At 42.9% G+C, this 13,203-nt stretch overlaps 1 protein-coding gene across 2 annotated transcripts in view; it reads left to right on the forward strand.

Annotated features, from left to right (window-relative positions):
* The window catches only part of LOC125771274 (zinc finger MIZ domain-containing protein 1), a 181,453-nt gene that overhangs the window by 10,203 nt on the left and 158,047 nt on the right, over positions 1 to 13,203 (forward strand). The window lies entirely within an intron of this gene.

The raw sequence follows: 13,203 nt of genomic DNA on the forward strand, positions 1-13,203 counted from the left end.
CGGTTTCGAATGCGGCTAGCTGCCCACTGAAGGCAACCACTTCGTCCATAAAGTCACTGGAAAGTGTCTGCAGGTCCTGATTGAAGAGTACCATATAGCTGTCCGCGGTTTGAATGTTAACACCGATCCGCTGGAACGTGTAGACCAGCAGTGGGAGATGTGCCTTTAATTGTTGCAGTGCTCTGATCAACGAACGCAACACATCCCTTGAAACATCCTCCTCTGTAGTGGCATTCTGGAGACTAGCCTGCAACATTTGTACAGCCACTCTCACTGCCGGCAGGCTCGTTACGAGACGTACCAAACCGTTAAAAAACTCCCTTGCTGCGTACGATCCCACTTCTATATTAGTAAGCCCAAGGAAGTTATTAGCGTTGCTATTGAAATAGACGACTAATTGGTTGTATGCCGTTAGGACCATGCCCAACGTTGTGCCCATACTGGACATGCTGCTAGCTGACGCTGCCAACTGATCTGTCACGGCTCGTCCTCTAACTCCGAAATCTTCGCTAAATCCTGCCAGCAGCTGGCGTTGTGTTTCGCTATCGGGTATTGAACCAGACAGCATGAAGTGTAAGTTATCGTCCATGGAGGCAAAGTAGGTTGATATATCATTTGAAAGTCGGCCGATGCGAGTCGTTGCGGAGAACTGGAAGCTAGTAGCAAAGTCCGGTTTTCCATTGACGGTGATGATCTGCAAGTGAAAGTGACGTTGGAGAGTAGGAATAGCGAAACGGCAACTTCTTCAGGTACCTGCCTACCTGTACGAGACAGAACACCCAGAAAATGTATCTTAGCGCTTCCATTTCGTTTGACACTCGTTCCACCAACAACCTATGTCTGCAGACTGGTACGTCGCATTACAGGTAGTTTTAAAGCTTCTCGCGGTTGGAAGCCAGTGTGGAAATCTTGCAGTTGATTAAATATTGCACCAACGAAGCCTTACCTTACTGGTGCAGTCTATTGCGCAACGAAGCGAGAGGCGGTTTTTATTGTTAGTTAAGCCGATACTGATTAAAAAATTGGAGATTGTTTATACAAATGTTTCAGCTATACATTGGGCATCTTTATGTAGAGTGTCTTAGGCACTTCTTGCTAGTTACACGTAAATTTATATCAAATTATTTTGTTGAAGTTATGAGACGAGTTCCATAGAACACTGTTCTTGGAGAGTTAATGGTGGATGTACATGTTAGTCGTTGTCAAAGCAGGATCTCTGTTATGTTGCGTCTGATGGAACCATTCCGAAGGAAAAGATGCTCACGGTCTCGATGTCTATTTCCCGAGCCCTGGTGGCCTGTTAGATGTTTATCTCCTGTATCTATTTTCTGCCCACTCGTGCCGTCTCAGTTATCCCCATTGCCCAAGGATCTGGTTCGTTCCATTTCCCCTCTAATCGTCACTTACTATTTACCTAATCAATTTGCAAGTGGATACCGTTGATGCCGTCAGATATCATCCATTCCACAACCCGAATCCCGAGCATCCAGTGCGTGGATCTGTGAATGTGTATATTTGTCCCTTCTGGGTTTGGTCACGATTCGCTACCATTTTATGAGCATATAAATCGTCCCGTTGAAACGGGGGGGTTCCATCGTTTCCGACCCGACCAGGGCGTTAGAAGAGCGAGGAACTACGTGAGAGTGAAAGTAGCTCACGGCGACGAAACGGCGAAAAGCGGATCATCATCCGGAAGCAACAATGGGCAACGTGAAAGGAAACAATAAAACGGACCCTGGGCTTCATGGGCGAAAACTCATCACCATGTGCAAAGGGATGTGGAAATTGCGGTTCTGTTTGTGTATGTGTGGAAATTTCTCCATTTACTCGGTAGATCTCGGTTCTACTGAGGTTGCAAATTTCTCTACCAACGCGTGATTTTGTAAGAGAATGTAAGCAGCGATGTGTTTGTAATGTATCGGGACAATCTTCGTGTCCTGGTGGGTTCATTTGAAATTCAAGGATATGAATTTATAATATAAATTTTGGGTTAAGCATATACATATACAGTAATATCACATATAATAAAGGATAATTATTTTAAAAGTAAAAAACTTCCACTTCTGGTAACAATTTTTTTCTTCTCAATTCCGGATGAAGTAAGCTTTGCTTTGGAAAATATAAAAGTTTTAGCAAAAAATATAATTATAGTTACTTTTCCAAACACTTTCCAGCACAACTGCTTGCTGTCCCGCTTGGTAGGAAAAGCAACAGTCAGTTTACTGGTCTACGAGCACCAAGATAAGTGAGATAGGGCGTCTATCAAGGGATATCTCTTTCCTTTCTGTTCGTCTGTTGGAATTGTTACAGAAAAAAGGCTGTACGTGGAATGTGAGCAGGAAAAGATCCTTGGGTTGTTGTTGAGCAGATTGAAACGGTGTTGGTGGTACTGATTATGCTGGCCATGTAACATTGTCGGATAGAAGCTCGGAGTGGAGCTACCAGTGGAGCACTGCCAGCACCTCCAACGGCAACTACACCCCATGGAACAAACGCGTTTGTAAGGAATGGCTCTTTGCTTCGGTTTTGGAATTTATTCTTCGTACGAAGCCGCGTAAGCCAAAACCCAAACGCTAGAGCATATTTATCTACGCGCTTTTTTCCATCCTCAAAGTTTCTTCGCCCTTCCGCACAGACTTTTCATCATTCACCCGCAGGCCACTTTTTGGCTTTGGCACGTTTGCACCAATCTTCTGCTGCCACTCTTGACGCTCATAATACCATCATCGTTCGGTTGACATTCGGTCGGTGTTTTTCCGTATCCGGGGCTACTTGACTTTTCCCGATGGTTGGTTGTTTTGTGGACCGCACACATTCCAACCCACAACATCCTTCGCCGTTTCGCTTCCGTTCGCAAATCGGTTTTTATTTATTATATCTTCTAATAATCGAGTAGAACGTTTGCTTGTCGAGAAGGAGAATAGAAAGGTATCGGAATAAAGAAAGAGAGAGAGAGAGACTGAGATGGTTAGAACGTGATAGTAGAGTGAGGGGAAAGTATTTCCCAGCGAACAGGATTCAGCAACGAACGAAGCTTATGCGTCGATTTTACGCCGCTATAAAGCCTCACCCGAAACTTACTGACTTAGCCCGCGGGCGATCGCGCACTCGCTGAAATTGATGGGATTGAGTGAAGAGTGAGAAGATTAAATTTGGCCTCCCGGGTATGCCTACCACCATACCGGCATACGACCGGCAAAGGTGATGAAAAACCGGCAAAGTTGGAAGGTCGTGATGCGAAACCATCCGGCGGGAAGGGTTTTGATAAACTGTTAGTGATTAGTAGGGAAGCAAAATGTATTCAATCTGTCGTAGATTGCGTGAAGCTTTGTTGGCAGGCGTAGGAATGGTTGCTGACAGCAGGGATAAGGAGATGCTGTTTTGTGTGTGTGGTGAAGAATGAAAGACCGAAAAATGGTAACTAATTTTCTTCGAATTGTACCAACACAGCCTGATCGCCGGTGCTGCTATCTTTGTGATCTGGTTGATGGTGGTTTGAGGGTTTTGTTAGAATTGAAAACACGATAAAAAGTATGCTAAGTGGAAATAATTGGCATCGAAGGAACAGAAACAAATTATTTGAAGCAATTTTGTGTATTCTGGCCTTTCGCAAAATAAAAGAGCGAGAGAGAAGGGATAGGATTTGGTGCCGTGACCAGGATCCTGTGACAAGCAAAACAGCAGAATTTTAAACAATGCTTTACTTAAGACTTATTTTCATCAGTTTTCGGTATGTAGCTAGTAAGGTAAACCGACTTGCACACTGGTAGAGATAAATGTTACAATGTTACAAGTTTGCTTCTAAACGTTTCTCATCCCGATTTTATTTACCAGATTTGTTTCCTGCATCTCGGTGTGTTTGTGTGTTTGTTTGTAGTTGCCGCTTTGCTTGCCTTTTCCCGAAGTTTCCTCATTGCGACTTTGGAGGGCGAACACTTTTGCCATGATATCCGGTTTTTTTACGCTTTTAGCCACATATGAACGATGTTAACGTGTTTGTGGTTGAAAAAGAGAGTGTGTGTGCGAGTGAAAGGGTTGTTTCGTCCTGGTTGAAGGATTAGAACAGACAGGGGGTAAGGATTTTCCCCTTCAACGTTCTGTTCGTACGATCGCTACCGTGTTGCTCCATTGGCAGAGCTTTTGCTAGTACAGACAGAGCAACGTTTCCAGCATCGGTTGTGAGTGTGAGTTGTTTTTTTTATTTTGTTCCGTTTGAAGCCAGAGCAAGTAAAGGACACATGGTATATTATTGAAGAGTGTGGAGCACATTGGAAGCGTTTCTGGTTTGTAGAACATGGTGACAAATACTTGTGTTTTTAATTATTTATTTTTTAAATGAATTTTGTCCAATTGATAGAAGATACAGAATACAACTTCTGTAATATATTTATAACAAAAAATAATTTTTTTGGTTGCTTGGATGTATTTTTTTCCTATAACAATAAATTTTTCATCATCTCGAAACAAGAATTTTTTTTCTTTTTTTTTTAAATTAAATTTTTCACTTACAACGGATCCCAATGAAACGAATTTTAACCAAAAAACTCTAAATGTGATCCCACCGTGCGCTACCGAGATACAACTTTCATCTGAAATGTACCATCCGTCCTGTGCCGTTCGTGTCTGTATTCCTTCCATCCCATCCACCGGGCTGTGAAGGACAGTTTTCCCATGTCACGTGTACGGTCGTATCGTTGGTATCAGACCATCGTACAAACCGCCCTTTTCGCCTCCCTTGAAACCATCCAGCGCCTCTACAGAACGAATGAACGAACGAGACCACGGTGCACATTGTTCCGTGATGATCGGTGTGCGGGGGTTGTGGAAAATCAGTCGGAAAAACGAACTACTCAAACGGTGAACCTTTTTTGGTGCATTTGTGTGTGTGTGTTTTTTTTTCTTCTTGTTTTGTTTCCTTCTCGTTTGGATGCCACACACAGACAAGAACGGTAGCGAGAGTTAAGGGTGGAGCACAGGATGGAGTTTAAAATTTATTCAAACAAAAATTGTTCGCTTTTCCCAAAAGCGACGCCTAGCGGCTTGTGACCAGGGGGCTGAAGGGCAGGTCTAGGCAAAAACGGACCAGCCTGGTGGTTTTCCGAATCCGGTACTACTTTACGTATCCTATGTATGTGTGTATGTGTTTTTATCGGTCGTACAAAACGTGGAAGCTTTCACATCTCACCGAAGCACGAAACCGTACCGTGCGGAGATGGAAATGGTGCCGGTGCGCTTGCTATTTCCTTGCCCTTGTGTGTGGCTTTGTATTGTTGTCTCATTTTGGCATCTTTACCGTACGAGATTGCAGCAAATTTCTCAACACGATACGTTGAGTTCTGCACAGGAGTCAGGAATTTCGTTATGCGAAAACGAGAAGGATACCCGTACCGATTTGCTTTCCGTCCTGAGGTTTCGCCCTGGTTTTGCTTGGGAATGTGGAGACGTACCGGTTCAGGTTGGTAGATGTTCGGCAGCAGCAGTCAGTTGCCGTAGGTGGTTAGTCTAGTCGTATTCATCGTCACTGTTGTCGCTTTTTTCCATTTAGCATCTCTCTCTCTTTCTCTCTCTCTCTCTGTCTCGCACGCTAAAGTATCCTCTTTGGTGTGTAATCGGGTTTGTTCCATGCTGCGGTAGCAAAGGTAACAGCTGAGCAGTTGCCAAAGGGTATGAGCAAAGGCAGCAGAAATGAAAAGTTTTGCATGATACGATAATGTGTGGTGCTTTTACGGAGCTCACTCATAGAGCTTTAGAGGAAGTCGCTTTTTGTTGCTTATTCGAAGGAATGATGCTAGAACGAGCGAATAGATGCATTGCTGAAGGATGTTGGAAAGAGTGATAAAGAAATGAAACGCTGTTTTGAAACGCGTTGCACGAGAGCACAGTTTGCGAAAGGAAAACTGTGAAAAAAGCTCCCTCTACCGTGCGATGGAGGTGCCTGGTACTTGACGCTGGGTGTCTGATATGAGGGTTGGTTTTTTTTTACAGGTGAAGTTGGAACCACCAGCAATTGAAGCGAATGTGTGCTATTGCTTTCACATATGTACAGTTTTCCCTACGTTCTCCTACAAAAAAAAACGCCAACCCTGGCCGGGTATGATTTGGTTTAAAAAACTTTTGTTATCATGCTGTCACCTGAACAGTGAGAAAGCAGTCGAGCCACTGTGCAACACTGTGTGTTGTTATTTTGCGAATTCGTTGTCCCGGTCCTGTCTGCGTGTGAAGCGTATTCGAGCCGCTCTATGAAGGACCCGTTGTGAAGGAGCAGTTTCGTACCGAATGGTGGATGATATTGAAAGAGGGGGAGGAAGTTAAGCCTTCCCAAAAGATGGTTCAATTCAGGCATTCTGTGTGCGTGTGTGTGTGTGTTTGAGGGTTTCGAAAGCAGAAGTTTGGCAGAAGCGATTTGAGAGAGAAAAAAGGGACAGGGAAGCAAACATATGCATATATGTGCTTAGTGAATATTCGATGGAACACATTCTGTTGCCTTCGGTAAACCGTCGAGTGGATGATGGGCTTGAAATAACCCCCTTCCGCGTGAGAATGGTTCATGCTTTAGGGGCCAGCGATGGTTGGGCGTTTTGCTTTTTTGTTTATTTATTTGCGTATGATTTAGAAGAGGTTTTTGTTATTGGAATTAATAACACACAAACCCCCGCAAATCTCGGCACGTACAGTAGCGACTGTGCTTTGATAGATATTTGCTTTAAAATTTAATTCTGTCACCCTTTTTTGCGCTGAGACAATTTGGTGTTATTGTATTTATTGAAGTAGACAAAATAATTAAATTAACAAACGGTATTATTAATACAATGTGACACCAATTTAAAATAGCAACAAAATATAAAAACATATAAAGATTTATCATGAATCTAGTAGAAACTTAGCAATACGGCCAGGCCGTTCTTTATGAATAAAAAAAAATCTAGTAGAAAGGAAATAAAAAAACTCGAAAATAAGAACAGATAGTTAGACATTGTAGAGTGTAGAGATGCGAATAACAACTCTTTTTAGTGAGTCAACTCAGAGTGAATGAGTCGGGATCCGTCTCTGATAAGGCGATTTTCAAATTTTTCGATTTTTTTTTATTTTTTTGTTTATTTTTTATTCTTTTTTTTAATTAAAGCATTATTTGAGTGAAAAGAAACTTATTTCAACCAATTGGAATGAAAATAAATCAATTTATAAAATTTTGCTAAAATACTCAAAAAAAGCTAAGGCTATAGCCTTAAGAAATTTTCAAATTTTTAGATTTTTATTTGGTTTCGTTTTAACTCACGTTTCTTACTCTTTTTGCGACTCGACTCACCACGGCTACATGCTTACACTCATGAGTGAGTAAGTGAAAAAAGAGTCGCCAAAACTCCTCGTGGTGAGTGAACGAAACTCGTTTAATACAACGTTTCAACTCACTATCTCACTCTTACTCACTTTGCACATCTCCAGTAGAGTGCTATTGCTTTTAATATGATGGTAACACTCCCCCCCCTTACTATCACCCCTTTGCTAAAAACCCCTGTGTTGGCTCTTCCTGCAGGGACATTACTTACGGCGGATGTGCCCACCGTATGTCTCGCCTGCTTTCGAAGCTCGATTTATTATTTTCCCTCGCATCTTTCTATTTTCCTGTCCCAGGCCGGAGTTACTGTCCTTACACAGTGCTGTAAGTTTCATTTTCCCATTCCCGAGCGGGACCCCCGGGGGAACGATGGTTGGGTTTGGTCTCTACCATGCGTTATGGGTACTTTCCCATTCCGTTCGTGTTCGTTTCCAAGCCGTTTCTGGTGGACGAACTTTGGCTGCCATCTTCTAACTGGGAACATTTCGCTCGTACTCGTACACACCGGTACAGGGATGGAACAAGATCCATCGCTCCAACAGCAGAGTGTTCGAACTTTTCATCCTTGCGGTGTTCAGAACTCGAAGCTTGTATGTATGTTCGGTTCGGCTAGAGGTTAGAGTGAACCATTTTACCGTACGTAGCGTTGCAGTCGAGCAGTAGCATTCATCTTTAACCTGCTTAGCCGTCGCCGCACGTTGCCGGCAGGATGGAAAGTGCATCGAGATTGGAATTCACACTGAGCGGTAGCTGTTGCTTTGCTGAAGTGGAAACGGGGTAGAGGGTTGGGGGGGGGGGGGGGGATTTAAGGGACTGCTTCCGTTCAACGACATGAAGACATGGGCATGAGGTGTATGTATGGGTGACTGTGAAAAGGAGACCAATGAACGTTGCAGTGGCTTTATTTCGTTCTCTTTCCAATGTCTTCTTTCACTCCGGCTGCATCGAGTTGCATTCGGTTGTTGGTTTGCTTTGTCTGCTGTACCCGAGCGTACATGGACACGGTCAAAGTTTCCGACTTTCTATCGTTTCGTCGACTAACTGCAGGGTGGTAGTGTTTCTCCACAAGAGAAAATGTTCCGCGGACACAGCGCACGGTGGAAAAACAATGAACCATATCAACATTGTTATTGCAGTTCGAATTTTATTGCTTAAAGTGCATTATAAATATGATTATTGTTCTTGAAGGAATTGAAAAACATTTTAAATCTAAAGAATGAATGATGTAATAACAGAAAATTATGGTTAAACCTTGTGTTTGAAGCTCTCCCACTATGCGCCCTATTTTGTTATTTTACAAAGTTTTACAGCGAAATTCAGTTTTATAAGACTTTTAACTCCTTTCGCTTTAAGTTTTGTAACGATGGCGTAAAAAAGGATAATGTAAAACAATGCACGGTTTTTGTCTGGGCCGGCTTGAAAGTCATTGTTTGGTTAGATCAACATGTTTTCGGCAAAAATATTAAAGATAGATAATTACAGAAAACAATTAAAATAAAGTTTATTTCTCTAAGTATCTCCTGATTGATTGAGGAGCTATGGAGCTATGGAGCTAGGACCTCCTATGAAATTGAGTAATATTTATGAAACTCAATCCATTATTCTTGATTTATTAGAGCACCCTTGAGTTCCTTCACACATCCTTAGCTCATTGTGAACTATCCCTTCTATTCAGGAATGCTTCAGGTTCATTGAAAAATGGTAGAATGTGTTCCAATATTCAGTGTTCTTTTTACAATCAAGAAACACGTTCCATCTGATGAAGCAAAGCAGTTGGAATATCGCAGCAGATCATTCCTCGTAACATATGAAAGTCAACCGTATGTGTACCAGTGTACCTGTATCACAAAACGCAAGAAGAAAAAACGCCCCAGAAGAAGCAACAGTAGATATGCAACATGTATGTGTATCAAGATAGAACCGTCCGATTTCGCTTTCGTAGTTCGGTCCACTTAACAGTCGGGCCAAAAAACGGCAACATAAAACAAAGATAGCAGCGAAGAAAAACGAGGTTAATAATGGTGTGCAGAGGAAATTAGCAAAAGGCGATAAAGAAAGCCGAACGGGTCGATACGAACGATGCGACGCTTATGCTAAAAGATGAAGCATAAATAAATAATCGATAGCAGGAGGACCACCCAGCAACACGGTGATGAGCGAGTTGATCGGCCCGAATCGTCAAAGCCAATTTAACGCGAGCTGAATAAATGGATGGAAGAATCGAGAGCTCGAAAGGAGTAGCTCGACCTGCTTTACGTGAATCGGGACGACATGGCGGGAGGGCTGGAATGCTGGTGGTTGCAACGATTTCGTCGTTGAGGTCGTGAAGTTTGTCTCAAATTCGATCAAAATTGCATGCGATGGTATGGAAGGTGAACAGAGCAACTGATAAAGTTGACCTACGTTTGCTATCGTGCTATGGCGGTGACCTTTTCTATTGATCTTTCCCTTGTAAAGGTGAAGAAGTTTGTTACGAAGATGTGTTGAGAAGCTTCTTGTTCTACGATACAACCGAATATGCAAAGATTAAGACAAGTTTCAATACATTTATAGCATGTTTAATAAATCAAGTTTGAACGTTTATTTTAAATTATTCTTGAATTTATTTACAACAACAGAGTTACTCACTCTTTTGAGAGTCATAAAAATATTACTCAAAACTAATCCTTTAATTACTCTGCTTGGAGTTTTTACTCACTCGCTCTTTGTGCCGACTAATGACTCACTCTTTTGCGTTTCAACTCACGCAACAAGAATGAGTAAATATATTGGTACTCTTTTTGACACAGAGAGAGAAAGAGAGAGAGTGAATAAAAAAGATAAAAGTGAGTTATTAGTGGGCACAGAGAGTGTGTGAGTAAAAATGTAAAGAATTTAATATAAGAGTCATAAAAACTCCTTATTCTGAGTTGGAACCGTAAATTCCTTTGTACGATTAAACTCACTCACTCACTCTTACTCAGTGTGCACATCTCTATGGTACAGTCGCATAAAATTAATTAATAACAAAGTGCCTTGTCCATCTCGCCCAGCCTGAGTTCAAGGTGTCTTGCGGTATGCTTGAAGGTAATAAATTATTTTATATCTTCCCTAATTTACAAATTTCAGGCAAGATATCCAATTGGTTACTGTACATTAAGCAGGCAGAAACAAAGTAGAAAAAAAGTTAAGTTGAAAATATAATTCACCTTCGTACTTTAGAAGGGATAAAAGTAGTAAAAGAACCAGAACGATAAAAAAGCATCGAAAGCAGTAGAACAGTCTGGGAATTAGGGTCACAACTGCATTGCATAATAACAAGCTAGATGGTACAGAGGTGAAGCAACAGTAACCAATTTTTCCGACTGTTCTTACCAGACGAAAGAGGTGCATAGACAACACGCTATCGTTTTTGTTTTGTTTGCCCAATCCTGCAGATGCGCTGATGGCGTTTTTGGGGGAGAGAAATTTGTAGCGTTTGCATAGGTGTATTACGCTCTGCATGGTGCGTAATGTTTGTCCACCAGCGGCCACCAGGGGGTCAGGAGAGGAAATGGGATCAGGATCGAAACTATTATAAAAGAAGTTGTGGCTGAGCGCCTTCCAATCTGTCAGCCAGTGTGTCAACAAACGCTTGCAACGATGCTTGGAACTTGGGTATTATCGCTGGGAGTGTTCTGTCTGCTACAGGTATAAAGACTTTTCTTTACTCCCGTTTTTGTCCACTATTGACAGGTGCGTCCGTAATGGTTTTTGCAAACTCTTACCATTTTTCTTAGTGTACAGTATCAGGTGAGCCACGTCCTGATTTCGCCCTCGGTGCTACCCTGTTCGGAACGGTGCGAGTCTCGGGAGCGATCAGTGATACTCGATCGGTCGTAACGGGGATCAATGCCAACCTGCAATTAACACTGCACTCCAACTTTCCGGGGCTGGCAAACCTGCTTCAGCTCACACAAGAGGTGGGTGAAACTATTGCCGACCTTTTGGAAAGTGTACTAAACCCTTTGGCGGCTCTTGCACCGTCGAGTTCCTCTGAAGATGTGGAGTTTTTCAACAGCGTGCTAGGTGCGGTTCAGTCTGTGGAGGGTTTCTTAAGTGATCGATTAAATGAGATCAACTCAGAGGTGGGTGGAATAGTTTACAGTGGCTCCCTACCGTCACAGTTTGCCGATGCATTGGGCCGTGTTGGCAGTGGTCTGCAGGAGTTAGCCAGTGCTCTTCAAGCACTGCAAACCGCCGTAAGAGCAATTCTCAGTCAGAGCAGTGAAGAGTGCGAACCTTGCTCTCCAAAGTCCATCCGACCGAAGCTGGTGTATCGGGTGGTATATGCGGTACGTACTTTGAAGGCTTATCTGCCGGTCGTAACGTATACGCTTACTACAACGGTAGAAAATATAGCGATAGCGGACCAATTCGTAGTTCGACTGACTGAGGAGGCGGAGGATGTGCAGGAACCATCGCAATACGTGAATCTGGTACTTGCTACTACCAGCACCGTTAGCACTGCAGTGAACAATGGTGTTGGTACGGTAGTGACCCGATATAATACGGTCCGGAGCGAAGTATTAGCACTCCAAAACCTAGGCTCATTGATGGCATACGGCGGAGTGCAGCAGATGTTGAACTCCTTCAACACCACTCTGCAACAGCTCAGTTCTGCCGGACCAGCATTCAGTGCGGCGCTGGCAGACATTGGCGAACAGTTGCGACTTGCGCTGGTGCCCGATGAAGACACACCGACCGTAAACGACTCGGAGGTAGTGGCCACGCTCGTGCGCACACTACTTGCCAACGGTCGGTTCGCACGGTTCTGCTTCTACAAGTATGCGGAGCTAGTGTTTGGACTTGCCAACGCTGGTATGCTGGGGGTGGAAACATGCGTCAACAAGGAACTGATGCGTCTTCAGCAACTTCGCCGTGCATTGCTGGCTCAAATTCCACTGCTGCTGTTCGATCTTGAGGACATTACTGCTGAGCTGAGGGTATGCGTTTCTAGTCCTAGAGTCGCTTCGCGTGAATCCTGTGTCGCTATGGTTAGTGTAGGGAGCGGGTTTGTGCTTTAGAGCAAACAGTGCCTTAATATCCTTTGTCCATGTACGCTTGTTTCAGGTTGCTGGCTATTACAACGCAGTCGCAGCTAGCTTCCGTACTAAGTTCAACAGCCTGTACGTTACGGGTACAGCGGAAGCGATTGCAAGCAAAAATCGGTTATTGGCTTGTGTGCGGGTGCTTCAATACGAAATTGTGGACGGATCGGCACTATCCTTGAAGAACGAGATTCTGCAATGTGCCCAGAATGGACCGTAAATGATATCGCAAAAGAACCGGACGCTTCCAGGGTATGATTAATAGCAGTTTTTTATAGAGAAAACAAGTTTTTAATAAATACTATAACATCTGAAATAGTAAGCAACTTTCAAGTAATAGGTTTTGCCAACGAATTGGTAGCGTTTTTCAGCAGTATAAAGAATTGATATGAAATACGCTAGTCACTGATGACAATCAATAACTGATATTTGTGGAAGAATTAAGTCATCAGTGCAGACTTTGTTTGCAAAGACAAGATAAACAACTGAGACTTGGCCTACACGCTGATGCAAGTATTTCGCAGTTGTTTGTCCTCACACTTTCCAGAAGTGTTTCAGATGTTCCCAGAATTCTGAGTAAATCTGTTCCAAGTTTTCACGAGCACACAGAACTGTTCAACGTGTACGATTCGATATGTTGTTGAAAGGATGTTTTTGTATTTGTTAGATTTTATTTGTGCTTCCTGGATAGGTAACAGATTCTAAAAAAGTAGAAGAGGTAGGTGAGGTCTTAATATCATATTGTAATATTTTGAAGCGAGCCTTGTACTAATTCACTACACTTCACACACAACATGT

The sequence above is a fragment of the Anopheles funestus genome, chromosome 3RL (genome assembly GCF_943734845.2).
Source record: "Anopheles funestus chromosome 3RL, idAnoFuneDA-416_04, whole genome shotgun sequence".
NCBI lineage: Eukaryota > Metazoa > Arthropoda > Insecta > Diptera > Culicidae > Anopheles > Anopheles funestus.